This window comes from Talpa occidentalis, unplaced genomic scaffold (genome assembly GCF_014898055.3).
Source record: "Talpa occidentalis isolate TD23 unplaced genomic scaffold, MPIMG_talOcc4v2.1 talOcc4.2, whole genome shotgun sequence".
NCBI lineage: Eukaryota > Metazoa > Chordata > Mammalia > Eulipotyphla > Talpidae > Talpa > Talpa occidentalis.
The window spans coordinates 39,623,883-39,641,877 of record NW_023602073.1 but is presented as its reverse complement, the minus strand read 5'-3'; the positions used below and the strand labels follow the sequence as shown (position 1 = coordinate 39,641,877).

Sequence of the window (17,995 nt, the reverse complement as noted above, 5' to 3'; positions counted from 1 at the left end):
GTGACCCAAAAGGGATGCCTTTTGGCTACAGGTCAGAGATGACAAAAAAGGGGGTGCTTTTCCTGTCATTCTCTTCCAGGAGGGTAATGAGGCCTTCACTACCTGCTCATCCCTCGGCTGTGTCCTCAGATCTGAGCTACTGCCTGGCCAGCTCATAAACTAGAGAACAAAGAAATCCTGGCCAAAATTGGGAGTATAGATTTCAGTTCTTTTTTTTTTTTTTTAAGATTTACTTATTTATTTATGCAAGCCCTGGGTACAGTCAGAAGCACAGGAGGGTGAGAGGGTTCACCAGAGCCAGAGCAGGGAGCAGAACAGACAGATTGTCAAAATACACTGCTGAGGGGAGCAGCGGGCATGGCAGGAGAAGTCTGTCGCGCCATGTGGTACCCTCGCTGGCAGCCGGGCATAGAACTGGCACTGCAGAGGCTGCAGGCAGCTCCGCAGCCCAGCGCTCAACCGCTGTACCACCGGGGATGCCCATAAATTTCAATTCTTACGCCACAACTGAGGCAGTAGAGAAAATGCTGGAGACTAAAGTGAGAGACTCACAGCAGCTGATGGGGAAGCTGCCTCTGTTCTCATGAGACCAAGTGAAAAGCAAGGACTTTGGGAAACTAATGTAAATCTTCTGTCTTGGTTTAAAGCCAAAAACAAGTATTTGTTATAAATGCAAACTTAAAGCAAATGTTTTCTTGTTAAAGAAAATTACCAGGACCCCAAAATTACCAGGGCCCTGTGGGCCACTTAAAAACCATTAGGGTGTTCCATACATTCTGAAAAGTTGTGTCCTCATTGTTCAACTCAAAGTATTTTTTAATTTCTTTTTTTATCTCCTCTTTAATCCATCTTCCCGTAGTGTGGGTTTCAATCTCCATGAAATGGGAGGTTCCTTGCTTTCTTTTCATGGTTTATTTCGAGTTTGATCTCTTTATTATCAGAGAAGATAGTTGGAATGATTTTGATCTGAATGTATCTGTCGATCTTTGTCTTGTGACCTAAAATGTGATCGATTCTGGAGAATAATTTGTGCGCACTTGAGAAAAATGTGTACTTGGATTTTTTTTTTGGCGCAGTGTCCTGTGAATGTCTATTAAACCCATGAGTTCCAGATCTTTATTTAGGACTCTAGCGTCCTTGTTCATTTTTGGTTTCATTGGTCTGTCCATTGGTGAGAGTGCAGTGTTGAAGTCTCCTACTCTGTATGCATTTTCTCTAATATTTGTTTTCAGAGTTGATAATAATTGTCTTATATATTTTGGTGCTCCCTCATTTGGTGAGTATACCTGGACCCCTATGTTTATTCCTGCACTATTTACAATAGGTAAGATTTGGAAAGAACCCAAATGCCCAAAAATAGATGACGGGGTGAAGAAGACATAATATATATACACAACAGAATACTAGTCTGCAATCCAAAATGATAAACTCATGCCATTCACAGCAACATGGATGGAGCTAGAAGGGATTACCCTCGGTGAAATAAGTCAGAAGGAAAAAGAAAAATATCACATGGCTTAATTTACAGGGAAAATATTGTGGAACCAAATAAGGGATAGAGAATAAAATAATAACAATAAAAAAAAAACAGTAAACTATAAATCAGAGACATTCTGCAGGGGAGGAGGGGGAAGTGGGGTCAAAACAAGGGTGGGAAGAGCACAAGGAACTATGGTTATGGTGCACGGGTGAATTGGTGGTGGGAATTCTATGGGGACTTGCCGCGGACCAGCGCAGCGGTAGATTAGCAAGGCTGACCCAGGGTTGAGAGACTGAGCAGGGTGGTCAAGGATTCGGTGCAAAAATGACAGACAGACACACTTTAGGAGTGAACATCTGACTATAATGTGCTCAAAATCAACGTACATTCTTATACATTTTTAAAAGCATTACATCATACAATTTTTTATCACAAGAATGATTGACATAACACAATATAATCATAAGATATGCTTAGAATTACAACAAGTTATATTTTAACTAATGATTGGTCACAGGTTACACATGTTCTTGGCTAAAATGTAATTCCTACCTATACTTGTTTAACTTGTTTTTTAATTTATACCTATATTAAACCTATAATTATAAGTACTATTATTGTTTTGAAACTGGCCACCTTTCTTAACTATTTTTTCAGGTTAATATTTTATTTATAATGATTGGGTTTAATTATAGCTTGCAAGCTTGGATTTTTTATTCAAGACCACCTTGAGGTGGTTGCCAAGGAGTGTTTTTTATTTATGACTTATACTGAGAAATGTTTTGACTATTGGAGGAAGTTACTATATTATTTTTCATATATAATTGTTAACTTGTTTGTTAACTGGATCTTAGGTTGCTGAATTTTTGTGCTTATGTATTAAACCGTAACATTTGACTCATTACACCATTGTATTGTGACTAGGAAAATTAAAGCAATACAGGAAAGAAAAAACATTCATAATAACAGAGGTCAACAAAAGGGTATGCAGAAACACAGGAGGAGATTGTTGCTATGGCAGGAACGGCAGGTACATTGTGCTTATGGCAGTCAATCTTCTTAGAATCTGGTACGTCATCAGCGGCAATCTTCTTGGGGAGCAGGTGCAGCGTGTCCCCCTCCGCGTGCTCGGCGCCTTGACCGTGCTGAACATCAAGGACCAGATTGGTATCACTTGAGTTCTTCCGCGGGAGGGGGCCCCGCAGGGACTACACGTAAGAAAGCAAATATTGTACAAAAATGAACAATGATGTAAAATATATATAAATAAATTATTAATTAAAAAAACATTAGGGTGGGGGCCTCCCTGGTGGCAAAAGAGTTAAAGTATCAGAACTATCAAGTTATCACCAGCCACTGCAGCATGAGTTCAATCCCCAGCCAGGGAGCTACTCACATGGCATATCAGACCTCTCCTGTCTCACCTGCTGCTCCCCTCAGCAGTGTACTTCAGTAAATCTGCCTCTTCTTCTCCCCACTCTGCCATGGGTGAATCCTCTCACCCCTACACCTCTGGCCTACACCCCATTTCTTGTGTGCATGAATAAATTAAGAAAAACAACACTAGGGTGACTGTAGGGAGAAAAGTCTCAGGGTAAGCTGTGTGGTATAGAGTAGAAACTCTCCAGTCCCTTTCTGAGGCAGGGAAGTTGTCCTTTCTTGCACCACTTTCTGACTGTTCATCTTAACCACGGGCCCAGTGCTTTGCTACTCCTGACCTCACTCATCATCTTGGAGGCCGTCCTGTATCCTAGACCTAAGTAAAGTCCTCAAGTCAGTAAAAACTGCTTATAGTTAAGTTAATAAAAGTTCTTTATGTCTTCACGAATAAAAACAAATTTAAAATTTAGTAGTTTAATTAAAGTTATGATGCTTTAAAGTTATGATGTTGGAAATTAGTACTTGATTCTGTGTTTTAATGTGATTACTTAAAAAAAAAGTTCATGGTATTCAGAAAAAAAAAAAAAAGAGAGCAATTAACCTGCTCTATGTCAACAAAGATAAATTTGCTTTTTGATGTTAATACCAAACTTCTCTTTATGAAATATATTCCAAAAGACAAATCCACTATCATTACTTAAAGTTTTATTGAGTTTAATTATAAAAGTTTGTTAAATATCTAAAATTATTTTATTTAAAATTACTGAAATTTTATGTTTACTTTTTGCTCTTTATTTTAAGGAAGCTGAAATTTGATATCATGTAACTGAAAGGAAAAAAATAAAACGTGTTTAAGTGTAAGGCATTCAGTCCAAAGAGATGATAGTACAATAATTACTTTAATATTTTACAGTCTAAGGGGGGAAAAAAAAACTAGGGTGTTATAAATCTGAATACAGGTAAAGTAAAATGCGTGTTTTTACTTTTTTTTATTTTTTAAAGATTTATTTATTTATTTATACAAGTGCTGGGTATAGTCAGAAGCGCGGGAGGGTGAGAAAATTCACCAGAGCCAGAGCGGGGAGCAGAACAGGTAGACTGACGAAGTATACTGCTGAGGGGAGCAGCGGGCGCGACAGGAGAGATCTGCACGCCATGTGGGACCCTCACCAGTGGCCGGGGATTGAACCAGCACTGCAGAGGCTGCTGGCAGCTTCGCAGTCCAGCGCTCAACCGCTGCGCCACCAGGGAGGCCCAAAATGCGTGTTTTTAAAAAAGGGTTTAATATCAAATTAAAACTGGTTATCTTTGAAATAAAGTACTATAAAACAGAAAAGCAAAAGAAAAATTTTTTTTGCATAAGATAATATTTAAAGTTAAAGGCATCTTAAAAAATTTTATGTGGTCTTCTAACTCACTATAATAGCATTTAAATAAACTTTAATATTTCTAGTGTGCTTATATGATACCAAACTTAAATTTCTGATTTGCAAGAAGAACTACAGTACTCTTGGACTGTCTTCACTAACTTTCAATAATCCCGTCAGCATTGCTAAGCCTTGTCAGAAAAATAAGATCTGCTCTGAAAAATCTTTGTCACTCTGGGTAATTAATTATTTAAAAAAATCTGTACATTGCTTAATCCTATGCAAGCTTCCATTATAATAAATATTCTAAAATAGTAAAGATTTTACTTTGAAAGTCTTGAAAGGACTCCTAAGACATCTGATAAAGTTTTTCTTGTAAAAAAAAATTGGGTCAGTTTGAGTGTATTAAAACCAGTCAAGAAACATTTTTTGTCATTAAAAATATGATTACACCTTTTCAGCATAAAAATAAATTAATAGGAGTGATTCTAAAATTTGTGAGTTCTTGAAACGTCATCCATTCTGGTGGGCAGTCTCTAGTACAGGCCTTAAAGCAGCACCTATGTGATCACCTGCTTCCTTCAGGGCACACAAAAAACAACTAAAACACACTGAGGAACATTACACAGGAGCCCGATAAAAATCCTGCATTATTTCAGTCTAGACTTGCAGAGACCATAAAATATATATACTAATCTGGACCCAGGGACAGTAAAAAATGAATCTCTTCTAGTAGCTCCTTCACTAGCCAGTCTGCCCTGGATCAAGAGCCTCAAACCCCTTTCTCACAATTTTGGGTATGACCTTCAAGGTTAACAGTGACAGGGAGACCAGCCTGACTAAAAGAGGAGAGGAAGAAAGACCCTGTATATTGGCAGCCATTGGCAGTGCCCCCACCTTAGATACCCGAGACCCTATGTGTGCCCAGGGCGTTGGGACCTCCGCTGCACAAAGGGCCTGAAGCAACTGGGACATTTCAGCCGCAAGTGTCCAAAGAGCCCACACCAGGGCAATGTCTTCTGTGCCATCACACAGGGTGTTGGAAGAGGGACTGTCCACTAAGAGAGGGGCAGCCCGAACTATAGGCCAGACTGGAGGATAAACGGACTATAGGATGCCTCTGCCTATGAAGACCCCAGTGCAGAGGAAAAGACCTCTAAAGGAGCCTAGAGGTGAGTCAGTCTCCCCAACGTACTGTCTCTATGGACAAGCCTCGGCTTGACTCCAATGAGCCCCGTGGAGAAATCAGGTTTAATTCCAGATACATGAAAGATATAAGATTTAGCACATCTGGAATCTATGTTGCTTTCCTGGGGGTTCATTTCCCTCCCCGCCTCCAAGGACCATTGCCTGGACCCTTGGGAAGCCTGCAGTGTGTGCAGTTGCTGTGCTCTCTTCTCCAGCGTCCACATACTGCGTTTTCATCCTGGGCTTGAAGGATTTAACCTGCATCTGTGAGATTTAAAGGTCAGCCAAGGTTTGGGTAGTTTCTACTCCAATTTTGTCGATCCCCCTCTTAGTGGTTGCCTTGCTCCTGGCTTTTACCCCAAATTTCCACGTCTGTCCAGACACAACGTCCCATCCTCAATATTTCAATCCAGTAAGATTTTTGTGTTTGACAGCCTGAGCTTTGCATGGAATGGACAAGTCATCGGTGAAAGGTGGAGACTCACTGATTTCAGCAGGATCAGTCTGTCTCTTTCAAGGGGAAAAATACCTCTAGGTCCTTGTGGCTTTTCTAGCTGTTTTCTTGAGTGCCCCACACCTGGGCACAGTTTGTATTCAGATTTGGTTTCAACCCTGCTGCTCTCTCAGGTTTACATTTCCCCTGGAATGTCCGGCTGCTCTGCTCTGCCCCCGGACCCTGGACTGCAGGGTCTGTGGGGGTGGAGAGCACCCTCGGGTGAGAAGGCTGCGCATTGCAGTTTCCACTCATGTAAAGGAGCTCTTCAAGATGAAATGTCCTCCCATATTTTTGCTGCCTTGGTTTATTTTTCTGGTTACTTTAAATATTTATTTTTATACTTTTGTTCAATTGTAATTACCTTCTGCCAAAGACTTGCTCAAACTATTGCTTTGTACTTTCACTTTTTGCTTTCAATTTTTTAAATTTATTTTCATATATTGTTCATTTTTGTGCAGCTTCTCCCCTCATGTATTCCCCGTAGCTCCCCCACTACCACAGCACCTGGGAGCACTCACCATAGCTATGTGCTCTTTCTCCCCCTGTTTTGAACCCCCTCCCTCCCCTCTTCTGCTGTATGACTCTGATGTATAGTCAGCTTGCAACTTTTGTCTTGTTCTTGACATTTTGTCCAGTTTCTCTGTATGTCTCATATAAGTGAAGCCATCCTATGTTTATTTTTGTCCTTTCCACTTATTTTGCCTAGCACAATCCCTTCCAGTGTCATCCTTCTTGCCTCAAATGACATGAGTATATCAATTTTGATAGCTGAGCAGTATTCCATTGTGCATATATACCACACCTTTTTGATCATTCATCTGCTTGGGCCATTTGGATTGTTTCCATATCTTGGCCATTTTAAATAGTGATGCAATAAACATAGGGGTACAGATTTCCTATCAAATTAGTGTGTCCTAGGCATTAGGGTAAATTCCTAAGAGTGGAATTGCTGGATCATATGGCAGATCCATTTTTAGTGTTTGGAGGAAACTCCTCACAGCCTCCATAGTGGCTGCACCAGTTTACATTCCCACACTTGCTGAACCTCTCCACCCGGCCATCGACAGTCCCACCTGACAGAGGATTTGGGGGAGAAGGCCACAGCCCATGATTTGATTGTGAGAGACTAATGTGCATCCAGGCACCAGGATCTTCCCTACTTGGGTTCTCAAACTGACAGGAGACTAGACTGGGGTCTGGAAAGCACAGAACCCCCTCAGGAAACACTGAGCATGCACAGTCAGCATGACAATGGAGGACGGTCCCGCTGGCTTCATTGTAGTTTGGAGAGAGCAACTACAGACTGTGGATGCCCCTGCATTATCTAAGTCACCAGAAAACAGTCAAGTTTGAAAGAAGCCCTTGAAGTGGTTAGTTCAAATCTGAAACAGTCTCTGCGTTTGTCCTCATCCTCATGAACCACACAGATGTGATGCAGGAAGGATGACACTGTAGGATGTCCCTACACTGATACCAACATGGGGCGAATGTGATAGGAGCCCTGAGCTGGTAGTTAATTAACTCTGAGCAGGTTCTCATGAGAGGCCGTGGGAAAGCTGTGTCCTTGCCGGCATCACAGGGTCAGCTGTGCCCTGGTCCACAGAGGCCAAGGAATGGGACTGTTTTCCCTGTGAAAGATCCTGAAAAGCAAAAATGATGGCCTGTTCTTCCTGCTCTAGTGATGGTCACCTGTCCTTTTTGAATCCAAGGTCACCTCTGTCATTGGGGATTTTCATACAGGATCAGTGTGGTTTCTGGGGTGTGAGAGCCCAGACCTGTCCCCGGTGACCCTCACAGCCCAGATGCCCTCCTCCTGCAGAGGGAGAGTCGGCCCTTTATTCTCAATGATTCTCCAGCCACCCCAGCTGCAGTGTCCTCACATGACAGTGTCACTACAGCAGTGGGTCCCTGGCAGGGAGGGGCCCTCACACCCAGCACTAGGGCTGGTGTCCTGTCTCTGGGGATGAGCACGGGCCCAGGCAGAAAGACTGTCTCAGTGACATGTAACCCATCCTTGGACAGCAGGCGCTCCAGGTGAGCATGTCCTGGGCCAGGACCACTTCCTGCCACAAAGAGACTGAGGGTCAGGGTCACAGATGAAAAGAGGACCATGAAAAGAGGACATCCAATGGAACTGGGGATGTCCTTATTATTAATGACTATTATAAAAACAGCTTGAATTTAGCATCACCTTACAGTATTCAAAGAGCAATTTCACTGTTCACGGTGACTCTGGAAGCAAAGGCGGATGAGTTGCTTCTTCACAGGAGAGAAATGAGTCTCAAAAGAAAGGGGTCTACTAATGGGAGCCGCGCTACTCATGTTGTCTGACAAAAGTCCGGGCATGGGGCAGATTTCTGAAAAATCAGGAATCTCGTTAGCTGACTCCAAGATTCTCCTCATTTGTTTATGGCTAGTTTCTACCATTGCTAAAATACGCATTTAAAAGTAAAACTGCAAATACTGATCAATTACTGAATGACCAATTTGATGGCAAATGGCACTGCATAATACAATTATTACAAAATTAGTCTTTCTCTGCCAAAAGGCAGTCAACATTTGGCCTTACATTAACAAGTGAAAAAACTTCTGGGAACAAAAGACTATAAACATCCCTTGGCCAAGTCTTTAATATGGAGATGTGGTCTTTTGAGGCAAGGGCTAATTGGAGAAGGAAATTCTATTACTTTAAAGATAGCAATTGGTTGGCAGACGTGATCCATGCTTCAAGTGTAAGAAAATTCCTGATGAGCCAGGAGGCTCCATAGCTGACTCCTGCTAAATTCTTCCTGTTTGTTTAGGGCTGATTCCCCTGGAGGTGACAATTGGTATGGTAGCTGTTAGAGTATGCATTCAAGAATTAGTCAACAGCAATTTTATGACTGGTCCAGCTAAAACAATATAGATAATTTCTAAATAAAAGCCTTCTGTTTTTTGCTTTAATCATTTGGCTATATGTTAGTCTAAACTTTGTAGGTTAGTTAGAAAAAATCCCTCTGTCTCCCTTCCCCCAGGTAACTTCCTGCCCTTTGTTTCCCCAGCCCTTGTTAATCCTTCACTATGGCAAACATAGAAATGCTAGTTACAGTAGTAGAGTAAGCTTTTTGCTAGTAATAAAATGATTGTTTGGTTGTTTAAGGTAAATGACTACTCTAAGAACACTTCTGTTGAGCAAATCAAAAAACAATAAATGTCATGATCTCTGCAGTTGGGCAAATAGACACTTGACTGTTTTTGAGAATGATGTGATGATTGTTCTCTCCCTGCCTTAATGCATATGCTTATGAACTCCCGGTTTGCTTGAAATGTATAAATAAAGGACTGCTGAGACCCTCAGCAGGATGATGTCTGCACCCTGATCAAGTGTTTGTGTCTCCTCATTCCCCTTCCCCTTTGAAAGGTTTGGCGCCTTAAAGAAAAGGAGAGCCAGGCTAAATTTCTCAAAGGGAGGGAAAGTTTATTGCGCCCCGGGCGGACCTCACAGACCCAAGGCTGGGGTCAGTGGAGTCGCACAAGTTGTTAGGGGGAAGCAGGGTGAGGAGAGGTCAGGTGGGTAGTTGGGCTCCTATGGCAGGAAAAGTTTGTAGGGCAGGTAGAGGTTCTTTGTCTGAGAGGAGACTCCTAGGGGGGGAGGCTCATTGCCTGAATCCTCCAGGCTGGTATCCACATTCCTGCCCCCCAGGTGGGCTTCCTGGTTGGCTCCTGCATTCTGGCCTCCTACATGGACCTTTCACCTGCAGTAGAGTATTGATAAGTCCTTTTAATCGCCCGGGTAAGGACCCACAGTCAGGCACCCCGTTTTGTATCCGGGCTGCCCTATAACAAGACGACAGGAGTAGCATGGCTCCCAGCATAATAACATCTTTTGAAAGGTTTTATTCTAGTAAAGTAAATATTTAAAGCTATAACCCACATGAAAAAATTATACATGGGATCCGGAGTGATTTATGAGACTGTAGAGACATCCTGAAAGAAAAATGTTTGAGAATCGCTGACCCAATTCCTGGGCCTGGATTCAGGGAGGCAACAGTGCGAGAAATGTCTTGGTGCAGGAGAGGAGGGTCTCGGGGTGTGGCTCTCAAGGTCTCAGTCCCCAGGGCGCTGTCTGGGGCTGGAAGGTGACTGTTGCGGCTTCCTCATCTCCCCAGTTTCACGTCTCACAACCTGGGCGGGTCCTCCTTCCTGGATACTGGTGAGTCACCCCAGGGCTCACTCCCCATTGCCTGGAGGTCTCCAGAGCAGCCAATCAGCAGCCCCGCGGCTCCCGTTCCAAAGCCCTCGCCCGCCCGCCGGGACTCCGTCTCCCCAGCCCGGGTGGAGGCGCGTCCTGGGGGATGGGGGGCGCAGCCCTCCTGCTCCTGCTCGCGGGGGCCGCGGCCCCGAGGGAGACCCGGGCGGGTGAGTGCGGGTCGGGAGGGGACAGGGCGCTCCCAGAGGCGGGAGCGAGGGCGGGGCGGGCGTGGGAAAGGCGCGACCTCGCCGCCGCCCTAGTTGTCCCCCCACCTCGGCCCCGCCCCGTCCTGGCCCCTTTCCGTCCCCCCGAGACCCCAGCCTCCTCTGGCCCCCGAGTCCCGGCCATTTTCGTCCCGCAGCCGCTTTTCACTCTCACTCGTCTTTCACCCACTTTCTGTCTCGTGGGCGCCCCCTGGGACTCGAGCCCCCGAAGGGGAGAAGAATAGGCCGGGTCTCCCCTCCCGCCCCAGGCCCCCACTCCATGAGGCTTTTCCACACCGCGATGTCCCGGCCCGGCCTCGGGGAGCCCCGCTTCATCTCCGTGGGCTACGTGGACGACACGCAGGTCGCGCGGTTCGACAGCGACTCTCCGGGTCAGAGCGCGGAGCCGCGGGCGCCCTGGGCGGAGCAGGTGGAGCAGGAGGAGTGGACGAGGAGACGCGGATCCTAAGGGACAGCGCACTGTGGTACCGCGCGCAGCTGGACTCCCTGCGCGGCCTCTACAACCAGAGCGAGACCGGTGAGCTGGCGCGGGTCCGGGCCGGGTCAGCACCCCCATCCCCACGGACGGGGGTCGCTCAGGGTCTCCCCCTCCAGGCTTCTCTGCAACCTGCCCGGGAACAGCCCGCGGGACTTTCACTCTATTTCATTCTGGACAGTATCTCACACCTTCCAGATGATGTCTGGCTGCGACGTGGGGCCCGACAGGCGCCTCCTCCGCGCGTACAGTCAGTTCGCCTACGACGGCGCCGATTACCTGGCCCTGAACGGGGACCTGCGCTCCTGGACCGCGGTGGACACGGCTGCTCAGATCACCCTGCGCCAGTGGGAGGCCCAGGGTGAGGCAGAGAAATTCAGGAACTATGAGAAGGGCAAGTACTTGAGGTGGCTGCGCACATGCCTGGAGCACGGGAAGGAGACTCTGCAGCGCACGGGTAAGAGGGGCCTGGAGGCCTCCCGTCCTCTCCTGCCTGGAGTCACTGCAGGAAATAGGACTCCCCTGGGTTTCATGTTCTGCACTAGAGAGACTCCCAGAGACTCCGGCTTCTCCTGGAGGACAGTAAAGGGATCCCGTCTCTCCTGAGAAAGACAGACAGTCCCTGACATCACACGTCACCGGGTCCTTTTGACCAGGGGCCTGTTTGAGAACCACGAGTTTCTCTCTCAGTCTTGTTTCTGGTCTGAGAACATTTTCAGTTATGTGATTCCTGCTTTTCTGTGTCATTCACCTTCCACCCAGGTCAGGAATAAAAAGTCTGTGTTCCACTCCTCTGCTTCATCCTACCCTGGGTTTTCATCCTGATCCTAGGACTGTCAAGGTATAGGAGAATCTCACAGATTCCCCCAGATTAGCCTGTTTTTTACATTTTGTGCTTCTTCCTGCCACACCAGTTGTCTTGTCCGTTGTGAGGATGGTCTCATGAAGATTCTTCAGTGTCCATGGAGGAAACACAAAGTAGGTTTTTTGATTTACCACCTCAGATCCCCCAAAGACACGCATGACCCACCACCCCACCTCTGAGCATGAGGTCACCCTGAGGTGCTGGGCCCTGGGCTTCTACCCTGCGGACATCACCCTGACCTGGCAGCGCAATGGGGAGGACCTGACCCAGGAGATGGAGCTGGTGGACACCAGGCCTGGGGGAGACGGAACCTTCCAGAAGTGGGCGGCTCTGGTGGTGCTTTTTGGAGAGGAGCAGAGATACACGTGTCATGTGCAGCATGAGGGGCTGCTGGAGCCCCAAGTCCTGAGATGGGGTGAGGAGGAGGATGTGGGCACTGAGGCTGTTCTCAGGGCCATCAGGAGCCCTTCTGGAGCCCTTCAGAGGGTCAGGATAAGGTCTGGGGCTCAGGGTATGCTCTTCCCTTCCCTTCCAGTGCCCCCTCCTCAGTCCTTCATCCCTACTTCGGGCATCATTGCTGGCCTGGTTCTCCTTGGAGTTGTGCTCACTGGAGCTGCGGTGGCTGCAGCTGTGATGTGGAGGAAGAAGAACTCAGGTATGGAAGGGAGTGGGGATCTTGTCCACTGAGGGCTTTCACGTCCCAGGGAGAACTTGCCCTGCCTGGTTAATGGGAAGTACCATCCACACACACGTGTGTTGCCCAGAGGGCATTTGGTCCAGTCCCCGCTCACCTCCTTTCTTCATTTTTCCCAGTCCTGACCTGGGACTTTACTCACAGTTCTGGAAACTTCCCTGTTGTGCAGGATTAAAAGATTCCTTTAGGTCTTCTGACCTGACTGCTCCCTGGTCTCACATGATGTTTCTTCCCACAGGAGGACAAGGAGGAAGCTACACTCAGGCTGCAGGTAAGTGTGGATCAGGGGTTTGATCCCTGAGCCCCTGGGGACAGTGTAAATGGACTCTATGGGGGAGTCACCCTCATCAGTCCCTCCTGTGGTCTCATCTCTGACCAGGTTCTGTTTTGTTCTCAACCAGGCAGCGACAGTGCCCAGGGCTCTGATGTGTCTCTCAGCCCCTAAGGATCTTTTACAATGAACCTGATGAGGCTCCTGTTGTGCACACCTTGGACAGCAGGGTGATGGTGTCACTGCTGTTCTTAACTGTGATATTGAGCATTAGTTCATATTTTTACTTTTCTATGACTACAGCTGCTGTTTGTATGGAAGTTTTGTACATTTTTATAGAGGAAGTGCTATTTATTTATTACACTATTTTGTCCTTATTAAAATTGGGTTATTTCTTTCTGATCATTGAGTTTTAGGCATTATTTGTAGATACAGTCCTTTATCAGATTTGTGATTTGCAAATGTTTCCTCCCATACTGTGACCTGAACTCCTTTACTAATGGGAAAGCAAACACTATTGCCCAGACAGGAGCATGGAGATATATATATGTGTGTGTGTGTGTGTGTGTGTGTGAGTGTGTGTGTGTTTGTGTGTGTATTTTTTTTAGAAGAGAAAAGATAAATTGCTAACTGGTTTTGAGCAGATAATGGCCGACTGGGGTGTTGGGGGTGGAGGGGAATGACTTATGCGTATCCTTGAGTGTTATTAAATGTCCTTGTATGAGCATGAAATATGCTTTCTAAAGTAAATTACACTTCATTCCTCAACTTATAAAACTCTTCACACATCATGACCAAATCATGTGTTAAGACCAGACTGACACGTGGGTTACAAGTGATGAACCCGCACGTTGTAGTTGCAGAGTCATTGTTTTCCTTTGGGTTCACTCTGGTGTTGTCCGTTCTCGGGTGTTGGACAAACGTATAACGACCTGTGTCCATCATGAGAATATCATGCAGAGTATTTTCACCGCCCTAATGTCTTCTATGCTCCAAGAAACTAATGGAATCACATCAGACTAAAAAGCTTCTAATTAGTGAAGGAAACTATCGTTAAAATGAAAAGACAATATCAAATCGGAGAAACTATTTGCACATCATCAATCCAACAAGGAGTTAACATCCAAAATCTACAAATAACTCCAAAACAAGAAAACAACTCAAACTAGGGGCAGAGGAGATAAATAGGTATTTTTCTAAAGAAGACACACATGAGGCCAATAGGTGTGCGGATAAATGTTTGTCATCATGTGCTGTCAGGAAAATGCCAATTAAAACCACAATGAGTTACCACCTCACACTGTGAGAATGGCCCATTGAAGGATGTGGAGGAAAAGGAACTCTGGCACATGGTGGGTGGGAATGGAGACTGGTCCTGTTAGTGGGCAGAATGAGGGGTTCCCTGGACCCTCAAAACTGCACCCTCTACATGGGATCTGCCATCAGCTGCATAAAGACAAAACATACTCTGAAGTGTAAGACCTTCAATAGAAAAGAACTTTAATACAACTAGTATAAAATAGAGAATCAGTGTGCAATAGAGAGAGAGAAGAGAAAGAATACAATTAGAATAGTTCACAAATGAAGCACCAAAAGCTACCCGTCCCCTCATGGGTAAATGCCCAGCCAAACAGGCTTGGCCCAAAGCAGGCCCACTGAGGCCCGAAGACCTGCCACAAGGCTAAGGCTACTGGTACCAAGGCTACTGGTAGAGACCCATGGGAAAGGACAGGAGGGGCCATGCAAGTCTGAAAGGAAAAGAGCAAAATCAAAATCCACATCAAGATAACAGCTGCCATTCTGAGCCTCCCCATGGGCCTCTCACCCGCGTCTTTGTCTATTTCACGTGTCTCTTTCCATGTCCTCAACTCCCTGGCACAAGTCCAAGCCTGAGGAGCAAGCCTGGCTTCTTCTTCACATGTCTCTCTGCTTCATGCTCCTCCTCCAGTCTTCTTTCCTCATCTTACTCCACATCTTCCTCCTCTTAGCTTCTCATCCCTGCTCAGCTCCACCTTTCCTTGGGCAGGGCGGTAACCTGGAACCTTTCTTTTCTATGGATAGCACATTGGTCCTGCCCCTATGGAAAAAAGAAAATGAAGGTTCCTCAAAATGGACCTGTCCCATGGTCAAGCATCCCATTCCTTGGTATTTATCCAAAGTAGGTAAAAACACTAATTCTGAGGGACCTCCCCATGCCCGCGGCCTCTGCAGTGCTGGTTCGTTTCCCAGCTGCCAGCGAGAGTCCCACATGGTGCGACAGACCTCTCCTGTCTCGCCTGCTGCTCCCCTCAGCAGTGTATTTCGTCAGTCTGCCTGTTCTGCTCCCCGCTCTGGCTCTGGTGAATTCTGTCACCCTCTGTGCTTCTTACTGTACCTAGTGCTTGTATAAATAAATAAATAAATCTTTAAAAAAAAAAAACCACATTAATACAGAGGAATATGCGCCTCCTATGGTCACTGCAGCACTGTCTACCATAACCAAGCTATGGACACAACGTAAGTGCTGAACAACAGATGAGGGGATAAAGAACACAAGTTATATACACAATGGAATACTACTTGGCTGTGAAAAAGATGAAATATTGGATTTGCAACAACATGGATAGATATGGATGGGATTATGCTAAGTGAAATAAGTTTGAAGTGAGAAAGTTAAATACTGGATGATTTCATTCATATTTGGAATATAAGGAAACAAAGCACGGGAAGACTAAACCAAAACATAAACTAAACCAAAGCATACGCTCTATATATGACTGCAGAATTGAAGCTATGGGCTGGGGTAAGAGTAGGAAACAAAGTAGGAAGAGGGCCCAGTGGACTATGGTGAAGAACTATGGGTCCCCTTAGGGTGGGTGTGATGTGGTAACAAACATCTGAAGAGGTGTGACCCTTGTCTCTGGACACTTTCGGTGTGTAAACCAATGCTAATCTCAATTGAGTAATATAGCAGGGGAAAAAGAAAAAAAAAAAAGTAAATTATCTCTTAGATCAGTCACTGACCTCAGGACTTTGCCTTCGCCTCCTCACTATCATGCAGGGTGAGGGGCTGGTTTCCCATAAGATCAGAGGCAGGAGGTTCAGGGACTCCTGGGGCAGCTCAGACACTGCTGAGTAGAGACACTGCAGAGAGGGCAGCGCTGAGGGGAACCAGAGACAGAGGGTCAGAGTAACCCCCAGTGCTGAGTGAGGATCTGGTTCCCAAGGAGAGGGGAGTGCGTGCGTGTGCCCCCTTCCAGTGTGTGTGTGTGTGTGTGTGTGTGTGTAACAGGAGAGACACAACATAAGATGATGGGAAGTCAATTAACATCCAGCCCCAGAATAAATTAATTCAAATCGCACACAGAGTAAAGAGCGTCAGAACAACACCTCAATAAATACAGTTCCATGGAGAAGCAGCCTCTGAGCAGGACTGAAAAAGCATTGGCCCTGAAGAAGAGGAGGAGGTTTAGAAATACCTCATGGTTGGCTTGAGGTGTAAAGAGCTGGGCAGGACCCCTCCCCCTACCCTGGCCCCTGCTAGGATGTGGTGGCTTCTTCACCCCTGACAGCTCCCTCCCCCAAACCCCAACCTTCATCTCCTTTGGAGTCACCAGTATATGTACATATATGTATACGTGTAATCCCAGCTGCTTCTTAATTTCCCACCTGTCTGGGGCATGTAGGTGGTTCCCATAGCTTGGCTACTATAAATAGTGCTGCAGTGGTGACGGGAGTGCAGGTCCCTTCACAGGAGAGTATTTATCCTCTGTGAGGAGATGCTCACTGTAGAATTGCTGGGTCCAAAGGCAGAACCACATTCACCCTTTTAAGAAACCTCAGTACTGTTTCCAGAAGGGCTGGCTCAGTCTTTATCCAAAAACAACGCAGGACTGTCCCCTTTTTTGCACATCCTTGCCAGTACTTGTTGTTTTGGTCCTCTGGATATGGGCCATTCTTGCAGGTGTGAAGGTTTAAGCCAGGGCATCATAAAGGCACAAAATGTGGGCAAAAAGAAATCCTGTAACACTCAGGCCAACACAAGGCTGTCTCACACTGTGAAAGAAAATAATCATGAAGAAATTCAGGTGAATTACTTGCGTGTTAACATTATCAATGGTCCACTGCATTCTCAAGATGTCCTCCTGAAAGCATCCCCATCACCTAGTCCCAGCCTCTCTGCCTCAACCCCCACCCCCACTGCAGTCCTCCAGGGTCTCACCTATAGGGGCTTACATACACTTCAGAGCACTGGGACTGTGGCTGCCTGGGGGAGAACACAACAAAACTTGATCAGAGATGAGACCACGGGAGGAACTGATGAGAGTGACTGCCCCATGGGCTCCATCTACACTGTCCCCAGGGGCTCAGGGATCAAACCCCTGATCCACACTTACCTGCAGCCTGAGTGTAGCTTCCTCCTTGTCCTCCTGTGGGAAGAAGCATCATGTGAGATCAGGAAGGAGTCAGGTCAGAAGCCTAAAAGAATCTTCTAATCCTGCACCACAGGGAAGTTTCCAGAACTGTGAGTAAAGTCCCAGGTCAGGACTGGGAAAAATGAAGAAAGGAGATGAAGGGGGACTGGACTAAATACCCTCTGGGCAACACCCGTGTGTGGATGGTACTTCCCATTAACCAGGCAGGGCAAGTTCTCCCTGGGACGTGAAAGCCCTCTGTGGACAAAATCCCCCACTCCCTTCCCTACCTGAGCACTTCTTCTACCCCCTCACACATGAAGCCACCTTGTGTGCAGTGAGCACACCGACAAAGAAAACCGAGCGGGAAATGAGGACCATGGCAAGGATGGAGAACTGAGGAGGTGGCACTGGAAGGGAATGGAAGGTCAGACCCTGAACCTGAGGCCTCAGTCTGACCTTCTGAAGGTCTCCAGAAGGGCTTCTGATGCCCCTGAGTCAGCCGTGTGCCCACATCTCCCTCTTTACCCCATCTCAGAACTCAGGGTGCTATCAGCCCCTCATGCTGCACATGGCACGTGTATCTCTGCTCCTCTCCAGAAGGCACCACCATGGCTGCCCACTTCTGGAAGTTTCCATCCTCTCCCCCAACCCCATGAGCTCTGTTTCCTGGGCCAGGTCCTCCCCATCTCACTTCCAGGTCAGGATGATGTCTGCACAGTAGAAGCACCTCAGGGTGACCTCATGCTCAGAGATGGCGTGATGAGTCACATATAGCGGTTGGGGGCCTGAGTAGGAAGAATGGGAAATTTCGTGCTTTGTGTTTCCTGCATGGACACTGAAGCAGCCTCATGTGACCATCCTCTAGTGGACAGAACAGTATGCTTGGAGGGAGGAAGCACAAACCCCAGAAACCAGCCTGGTCTGGGA

The 17,995-nt window shown here is 46.5% G+C and overlaps 1 pseudogene; it reads left to right on the top strand.

The window, feature by feature from the left end:
- The first annotated feature begins 5,341 nt into the window (after positions 1-5,341).
- LOC119252062 (class I histocompatibility antigen, Gogo-OKO alpha chain-like) lies at positions 5,342-13,339 on the top strand (annotated as a pseudogene).
- Positions 13,340-17,995: the final 4,656 nt, after the last annotated feature.